General features: G+C 36.5%; 1 protein-coding gene across 1 annotated transcript in view; it reads right to left on the reverse strand.

Annotated features, from left to right (window-relative positions):
* The window catches only part of LOC109099305 (BAH and coiled-coil domain-containing protein 1-like), a 95808-nt gene extending 86131 nt beyond the window's left edge, over positions 1–9677 (reverse strand). Inside the window, exon 1 of the mRNA XM_042767953.1 lies at positions 8464–9677. The gene's annotated coding sequence lies outside the window, so the exon portion shown is untranslated. The remainder of the gene's footprint in view (positions 1–8463) is intronic.
* Between the last annotated feature and the right edge of the window lie 469 nt (positions 9678–10146).

Here is a 10146-nt window from a genome sequence, read left to right on the forward strand (position 1 = left end):
TGTAGTTTAAATTACAAACCAGTTACACGAGTGAGTGATGCAAATCCACAAGATCGTATCATGTTAGTATCCTTTAGATGTGTAATGGTAATCCTTCATTGAAAACACCATGAATGTACATCCATTGCTGCGACTGCTGCCTAAACAGATTCTCCGCTTGTTTCTCTCATCTCACCACAATTGAGCGAGCTTGCAGCACACCTCCACTTTTACACAGAAGACTCACTGCAGGCTATACACCATTCACAGAGAGATGCCAGGATCAATACATTTTTACAGTATCCTCAAGCCTATATGGAAAACCAAGGACATTTTAAGCAAAAGAAGAGGGGAAACTGACAAAGCAAAATCATCCAAGATCTTTCTGTCTTTCACTAGACGAGATGGAAAACATGAAGAAAGTCTATAATCGCTGACGTTTGGTATGACTGCTTTCATTATAAACATTAATTTATTTAATGCATCCAACTATAAATGTAATTTATTTACACATTTATTTAAATGTCATTTCAGTTAATTAAACTGCTTTGTTCATCTGAACTAGGTTTTCCATAACAGCACGGGGGTAACAGCACACGGCTGATGGCGTCTATATTTCACCTTTGGCCTCAAGTCCTTAATTTTCCTAAATCACGGGTACAAGCAATATAGTATGATCTTGTCTTGGTAAAATGGTGCATGTAGACACTTGTCAGACGTTGTTACTAATGCACGAGATTTGTTTCAAAACATCCTCATACCGTGCTTGCAAAAAGGTATATTTTTGCCAGACTATTGAAAATTGTGAGATAATAAAAGAAAGTCTGCAGAACAGAATTACAAAAGCTCATGCGAATGGTCGTAAGCGCTGTCCTTATCACACTGAATCACAGATAAGGAAACAAAGACATTTTGTCAAGTTTGAATCTCTAGCTGTGCTCTCCATTTATTCTAAATCACAAAATATAAACGAAAGATATAGGTCGTATCTCCAGATATCTGACGTTCAGAAAGTTGAACGTCTGTTGGATGTTTCAACTTATTTGCTGATCGAGGCCTTAAAACGTCGGAAGTTCCCAGTTTCGAGTGTAAGGATATTTGCAGGGCGAAATTGAAATTGCTGTAGCTCTATACTGCTCTCATTAAAACACAAAAACTGAAAATATAGAGAGAGGTTATAGAATAGTGAATGAATTGATGAATTGACACAAAATTAAGTTATATATATATAATGACTCAAATAATGACCATAAGATGAATTTCCTAAATAATAAGCTCTCTGAAGTCCAGATTTAAATGTAGGCTAGTGCACCGTTTTTGCGCTGGACATTTCAGCAAACATGTATCATGTCCGGGACATTACTTAATTTAAAGAAATTGGGCACAAATTTGAAAGCATGGGGTATTTGAACTCAGTAACCTCCCACTATTAACCAAAGCCGAAGTTTTAACATTTATTGGGATCTGAGATCTATTAGATTTGGCTCGGCGGACGAATGGGAGGTGAGGAGGAACGCGTGAAAGAACAGGCAGAAGGATTTGAAATGTCTTTTTAAGCTCTGATAAAAGCCAGACAATTTTATGAATCATGGTATAGCAGTGTAAAATATGCATATATAATAAAAGCCTACAAAAACTAAGATTTACTTAACAAGCCTGATCAATTATAATTTCATAAACAATTGCCCAATATTCATTCTGTAAACTGTAGAAAGGTAAAAGCGCTTATAGGCCTATGTACTTCTGCCAGATTCACGTCCATTGCATAGCAGTTTGCAAATGCATGTCTTTAAAAAAAAAAAAAAAAAAAAAACATGTAATTATTCACACTTGTATTTCATCCATTCTTGGTCAATAAGACACTAAGGTCTTCGCACTAAATACAATTCCTTCTTTATTCAGAATAATGCGGTAAAAAGCAGTTTAGAATTACACAGATCTTTTATTATTATAATAATGATTATGATGATTTTTTTTATTATTATCGTTTTTGTTGTTGATGTCAATACTATTGTTATTATTAGCCTATTATTGTTCAAGGAAAGCAATAGAGTCGGATGAAAATTAATGCATTTTTTTCTTTCACCCCCTCAGCAATAATTTTGTACAACGCCAGATGTTCTTAAAAAAAAGTAAGAGCAGCTCTTGAAGGCAAATGTTTATTATTGCACGCATATAAATGTATACAATATAAACGAATTACTTACTGGTAAGTTATTCCTTGCAAAACAATAAATGGGTTTAAAAAAAAACATGACAAAAATTACGTAAAAGAGCAGAAGCAGAATAAAAACATATGGAAATGGTTACATCCTAGAGTCTGCAGATTGCAGTACTTGTGCAGTGCAGAAGTTCGGAGATGCACCGTAGTAGTAAGAGCTTCTGCTGAATCGAGCCCCGTACAAGCAGTCAGAGGCTCTTTCCTGAATCTGCTAGTGCCACTCAGGAAGAAGAGGGGGAGGTGACTGGGGGAGCAGTCGCGCCCATTGGTCTAATACCTACATGTCAATAAACTCGTGCAGCGCGCCCCAGGATAAACAGTGGCTCCGATTGGATGGCGCTCTGAGCCAATGGCGTGTCAGCTGGATCAACTAAACAAAACGGCGGGTGCTTTATATGAGCTTTCCTGTCTCGCGACGAGTTCAGTGTGAGGCACGACCACGTGGTTACTTATGCAGCCTAGAGTACCATTATTTAAATTACTTCTAACAAAGGAAGAAACATAATTCACAATATTTGAGTTTCCACCCTGCTTTAAGATGAGGAAAAACAAGCTTTTATGCAGACATGACAAATTATAAGTTGCCACCCTGTATTGATGTAGCCTAGTAGCTAATGTGGGACATCCGGTATGTCATTTAGTGTATAAAAAACCCAGTTGAACAAAACTAAACATGCAATTGAACATCTCACGAGCCAAACACAAATGAACTCCACAAGAGCAATGAAATCTCTCCATTTCCTTTTTTAACCAGTTTCTGAATTATATAGTATAACTGAATGTTAAGCATTTCACTGCACATTAGGTCTAAGGAGATAAGAAACAAAGCACCCGTCAAATTAACAATTTTAACCCAGAACACATCATGATGCTAAAGCTAAAGCTCAAACTGTGGTGCAATGGCAAATGAAGGGTTAAAAACCTGGGCCTCGTTCTGAAAATTGTTTGATTGGTTGGCGTGTTTCCAGAGCGCTGTCAATCATAGAATGTAAACAAGGCTCTGATTGGCTGATGTCCAGTCCGCACTGGGCTGCCTGAAAAAAGCAATTACTGGCCTTGCGGTTTCAAGGCGGCCCAGAGCTGAATGATGAAAGGAGATAAAGAGGGGCGGTTTCAAGTCCTCCCCTAGGCGAACCTCGTTGGCCCCAGAGCTAAAGGAGAGTCAAGAGTGACTTAATCAAAGGGAATGCGTTAAAAAGGGGGAAATTACATGTTGTATTAAATTTAAAGTATAGATTCTCGGATTAATATCGCTCAATTCAACAGCAACATGAATTCTAATATACGGAATCGAATAGACTAAAACAGGAGAAGGCTGGAAATGAAGGCAAAAGCGACCAAAAACGAGTGTGCGTATTGAGGATTTTTTACGATGTAATGTGAAAACTTCACACTGACTGCGACTTCTAATTTTGACGGGATATTTGATAACAGTAAGTAGCTAGTAAATGGCCGTAAAATATAAACTAACAATTACACGCTAATACGGAAACTGTTATAGCCCACGCCGTTTTTTTTTTTTCGGTACAAATGCAATTCAGCAAACCTTGGTGAGTGAAAAACTAGAAGATGACTATTAACAGAATGTATGCAATTATTAAAGTAGTTGTTTATATTATAATGTTTGGAGGCCTATTAAAATGGATTATGGATTAAATTATAAAATGTTTTTTATAATAACGATGTTTTTTTCCCTTATATTTAGAGAGAGAGAGGGAGAGGGAGAGGGAGAGAATGTTAAAGAGATAATGAAGAAAGGAAAATAGAGTATGGAAAACCATATAAGAACAAAGACAAAACATTACAGTATATATATATATATGTATATATATATGTATATGTATATATATATATATATATATATATATATATATATATATATATATATATATATATATATATATATATATATATATATATATATATCACACAAACCTAAGGGCAACTTCAGCTAGGCCACTGGAAGAACTGTAATTTCAGGAACATGTACTATACGAGTTTTTGTTATCAGCACACTGTAACAGCACGGGAGAAAATAAAAAAAACTTTATAGTGGATGTTGATAATAATACGTTTTTAATATTTGCTTAATAAGGAAACACATGCATGTAGCCTAATGAATAACTAATACAGAGAACACTGTTATATTAGATAATATATTGAAAAAGGCTTCTCCTTAAATGAATATTTTACATTTAGGTCTACAGTTCAGTCTACATATGCCTATACTTTTTATAAAAAATATAGACATAGGCTAAAAAACTATATAGGGACTATAAGTTTAAGCTTAGATTAAGTGCTAAAACATTTCACAAGGTGGAACCAATTAATAATCAACAGTTCAATAAATTTATTGATTTATTTATCATTCCATTAATGTTTCAATTGTTTATGATTTTATAGGCTTGTGGCTTGGAAATACAAAGACAGATAAATAGAGAAATAAGGCCAGTCATCAAAGAAAATTGCCACTGTAAATCAGATTCAATCAAAAATTTGGCCTCAGAAGTATGAAATCAAGTATGCAAACGACTCATGAGCAGAATATCTTAATATGACAAAGTAGCCTCACCGTGTTAACCAACTTTACAGTATTTGTTACAGAGAATGTGCCATGCCCTACCGCCGACCCTGTTCAAAAAATAAATAAATAAATAAAATAAAATAAAAATGCTGGAATAAAGCAATAACAGTGAGACAATAAAGAACTCTGTTCTGCAATATACAAAGAGGTGCAGCGCTTTAAGCAGATATCGGCACTTAATTTATTTAGTGACAAGAAAGACCCTTTTATTGTTGGGTTTTTATTGGCTCCTTTTCGCAACTTAAAAGGTGGGGGTGGGGTGCATTTTTAGTGGTTTACGAATAACACACACACAAGAAGCCCATGCAAACACAAATTAACAAACAAGCAAAGGCACTCTTATTCTCGCATACAGGCTCGTCTAAATATGCATATACATATACCTGATTTTTTTATGTCTCTCTCTCTCTCTCACACACACACACACACACAATCTCCTCTCCCCACGCGCGCACTTACACACAATCTTTCTTTTTTTCCTTTTCTTTTTTTTTTCTTTCACTCACGCACACACAAACAGACACACACTGTACATGTGCCAGCGCGAGCTGCCCTACTGTGGGACGCGGGGATAATTAATGCGGAGTGACTGATTGCTCTCGAAACAGACCAGTCCCGCGAACGACATTGTTCGCGATCAATGAAGCATCTTTGATTGACACTTTCCCTCCATCTTCCAGCCACATTCAAACTACCGGAACGGGGCGTTTGTCACCAGCGTATAGGCCAAGGGTGCGCAGAGACCCAGTTACTGTCAGGCCTAAGTTGCACACCAGTTTTAGATAGTGCGAGATCGCCCTGGTCTGCCATTGGCAACAGAATAATCAAGACAGGGCGCCTGAATTCAGACCCCACTCTGATGCAAATGTATAAACGGTGCTTACATGCGCCTACACGTCCATGTAGGTTAGGGGATTTTGTGTTCGCGTCCGCTGGATGAATCATTGTGACAATGCACTCCATAGCTGGTAATGAGAATGAAGCATGTTCAGTCAAGACGTTCATTTTGCTCAGGGCCCAGGAAAACAGAGATGTCTGCTAGAAAGACTGCACGATTTTAAAAAATAATCAACTGTATTTTATTGAAAACCACAATTCATGAATTATTGTGGTAGCTATTGTTAATGATATTGTATAATTTAACACGAACATATAATTTAAAATTACACGTTCATGTTCAATGATACAATAACATAAAATTATTTTATTCCTCAACAGGACTCGAAAACAAATAGCTTTTTAATTTCAGTCTATACACTGGCTTTATAAACCCACTATACGTGTTCGAAATGAGGTTGATTGGTATTTTGTGACCTCTCCTCTCCTTTATATTATTAAGTTAGGCTACTGCATTTGATGTTTAAGTGAAATATACTACTTCTGAACATTTTGCAATCATTAGAATTGCAAAATTCTTGTGAAATTACTTGGCCTCTGGTAAGTGTCAGGCAATAGGGACGCGTAGCTTACACACACGGCTTGGACAAACGGTTTAGAAAGCCCGATGTCTGCAGTACTGATAAAACATTGACATTATAAATAAAGCATTGTACGCATAAGAATATCTAGATTGAATTTAACTGTATTTGGGTTCATCGTCGCTGACCGAGGCGTTATTTGTGTCGACGATCAGAACTTTACAAGCAGCAGCTAGTTCTTGTGAAAACATAGCGCTTCAGAAACTTATTGCGCAGATCATTATAGGAGTCCTATATTAGGGGTCATGATAGACACAGTTGACACTGAAGTCAAAATTCTACCTGAAACGATGAAGATAAGTTAAATGTAGTCAGAGGTTGAAAATCTCAACCTTAACCCTATAAACCGAAGCATACTTTAGGTTTAGAGTGGTACAGGCCTAGGGGTAGATTGTGAACGACAGAAAAACAACTCCCAATAAGGGTGGATACTGACTAGCTGCCCTTTATAAATTCCAGGGAATGGTGTTATCGATAGAAAAAGCCCATCTGTGTCCAATTAAGGGAAGTACTGGTTCACCCCCATAAATGGCACAAACCTATCTCATTACGACCTGTTTTACTGTAAAAGCTAGAAGTCAAACTAAATACAAAATACAAAAATCAAAATAAAAACACTTAAACAACGTTGCATTAAAACAAAAACGACTCAAGCAACTTTCTGCTATAACTGCTATTAGGACAACAGAAGCACAAAACTGCGCAGATGAAGGGGAAATAAATATCTATGCCATTGTTACGCACCAATTCTTGACTGACCCATTTATAATGAATAAGAAACAGACGACTGCCCCCCATAGTGCTTTGTTAATAAGATTGTCTTACAAACACCTCAGTTTAAATTCTTTGATAATTCTTAAAATGTCTCCTTCGAGCTTATCTCTCAAATTTAACGTGACTAAAGAAATAGAAAATTAATCGGATGAGTGGTCTAATTAGTAGAAAATTAATGAATAAAATTAATACCCATTTCAAGTAATCTTCGTATATACCGTTGTTCAAGATACAGTTGTAATAGGTTTCCACATAAAAGGGGTAAGTGAGCTTATATATTGCTCTCTGCTGCCATAAATCTAAAACAACCATAATGAGATACATTATATGAAAACTTATGAAAGTTGTAGCCACATGATGCAGTATTATATATCTACATCGCTTGTCCTTAGAAGATGGGTCTATGTAAAAATTAAAGTAAAACCTTAAGGTTACGGCTCAGCCACATGCTTTTAAGGGATTGTCAGTGGCCCACTCGGGTTTGACATGGGACACGGTCCTGTCTTGATCCGAGTGTAGCCTATATGTATGTAGAGTATATGCTTGTATCACAGCCTGGTGGGTGTCAGATCTTCACAGTTCCTCTCACAGGTATGTATTCAAAGTGTTACACGTTGTTATCGATCAGCGACACAAGAATGGCTTAATCCAAACAGACTGAAATAATATAAAACCATCCAGCATCACTGCATGTTTCGTTCAGCACCAACAATGTTTTGACCTTGAGACCCAGAAGCGTTGGTGAGCAAAGCAATAATACAAATGACTAAATTCGAATGAATGAATGACTTAATGAATGACTGAACGATCATGGTAAAGAAGAATACGTCGCTGCTTTTATATATATTTGGCATACATGCGAAAACAACATGGAAAAAAATTAAAATAAAATATATTTAATATATTATAATTTCTACCTGTTAGAAAAAATATACATTTGTGTTAAGTAAAGGATTTGAGAGTTCAGCACGAACGATGAAAAATATCCGGTCAAAAGGCCCTGTACACAGAATGGCGTGTCTTTTGAACCCCAATAAACAGTGAGAAAATCTTCTGATATATAACTCATCATTAGTATCTTTATAAAATTCCCATATCAAATGTACATACAAGTACATAGTCCAAGCTTTGAACCTTTGCATTCAAACTCAGTGTAAAACTGGTTTTAGAAATAGGCTTCACTTATCAAAAATGCTATAAAAGAGACTTTTTACTGACCGCTAAATACTTCGAAGAGTGCATCTGACATGAAGAGTGTATCTGTTAGTCAGGAACAACCTTGTATAAAGCCGTTATTAATTTTGACAACCCATATGCCCTCTTTGTAATGGACACAAACAAACATGTATTCCACGATCTTCTAAATACTTCTGCAAAAGTCCTGATGGCTGCAATAAATCACAATCAGATGAGTAGAAAACACCTACCTATAAAAATGGAAGTCCATCCAGATAGAAAATATTTTTTTTTGAATAAGGATTGACTGATTTATGCAAAAATTGGGTAAATGCACCAGTGATCTGGATTCAGATCTTTGATAAAAAAGCCGTCTGAAGTGTTCCTTCCTCGTGCAGAGCCACCTAACAAATCTTAACAGCCTTTGGAAAAGGCTATTTAATTTATCATGACTACTTAATCATAGTCTAGTCCAGTAAAAGTCTTTAAAGCCTAAACGGTATTTAAAAGACCACTTGAATGGTTTCTGGTTGTTGAAGATCTGTCTGAAGGTACGGAGCAAATCTGTCCGAATAGAGCCAACTGCCTCCTCGAGCCTCTATAATCACAAATTTATGGCTGGATGACGCGTCCTCTTCTCCCACAATGGAGCTCAGTGACATTAAACAGAAAATTGATGGAGAGGCGAACGAAATTTAATCTGCTGTCATATCCAGACCATTGCATTTTGCCTCATTTAATTAGGGGAGAGGGCACGTGTCTCTTGAGCATACCCAACTCCTTAACACACCATGAACTATTCTACTTTTTTTGTTTGCAGTGAACGGGACCTTGGAAAAGACTGGGAGAAAAGCGACCGTTTCTTCCGCTTCGTATAGTCTCTGGACGCACTTAATCAGATCTTCTCAACCATACTGGACTTCTCACATGGTCTGCAAAAAGAACCTACGTTAATCGTACTGAAGTGAAAACTGCATGCGCTAACTCGAGGAAATTTAAAGAGAAACCACGAGCCAATCGCAACCGTGCGAAATTCTAAGACACCGTACAGACAACTTTACAGAATATTATTATTCGGTTTTCCAAACGGATTTTAACTATTATTTCTTAAAATACATTTGTGTTTTGTATAGGAACCCTCTGTGTGTCGATACAATACGATAAATCCAACGTGTCTGCGAACAGAACATATGTAACGTAACGTTAGAGGTGGTAAATTCAGAAACACCACAAACACACATTCGCTTCAATATGTTGTTTACTTGAAGAACTACAGTTTTACCTTGAGGAAACACAGGCAATCCATTACAAAATACATATGCTGTCCTGAAAGAAAAGCAATGCCCGACTCTTACAAACAAGTTATGTTTTTACGTCCAAAACAGGCTATTTGCCTTGAAAGCGAGGCGTATTTCCCACTCATTCCCGGAGCAAAAATTTTCCCCCAACTCTACCTTTAAGGTCACCGCCCCGGGAAAGATGACGTCAGAAAATTAACCCTTTCAGTCCCGAGAGCGCTGCTTGAGTGAGACCTTTACAGCGATGCAGCCAAAGCTTTACCTTTACACATAGCCTATATTGATGTAATGGATTTACAAGTTAAAAGAGAAACTTTTAAACCTGGATTACAACTATGGTTTAAAGGTACATTCAAAACGAAATAAGTTTTACACAAATAACTAAAAAAAATAAAAGAGAAAAAACACTTTTGAGATTATTAATAAGTGGTGAATAATACGGGACGTATCGGGGGTCTGAGCCTCCTAAAAATGTATTCCGAATTAATTTAACAGCAAAATTTATAAAGTTACCTTTATTTATGTGTATAAGCATATACAAAATATTTTATCTTCCATATACAGTAACCTGTAAGAGTTTTCATCTTGCAATAATATTACAGAAGGTTGACAGAATGAAGACCAATAGTGGATATT

The sequence above is a fragment of the Cyprinus carpio genome, chromosome A12, assembly GCF_018340385.1.
Source record: "Cyprinus carpio isolate SPL01 chromosome A12, ASM1834038v1, whole genome shotgun sequence".
Lineage (NCBI taxonomy): Eukaryota > Metazoa > Chordata > Actinopteri > Cypriniformes > Cyprinidae > Cyprinus > Cyprinus carpio.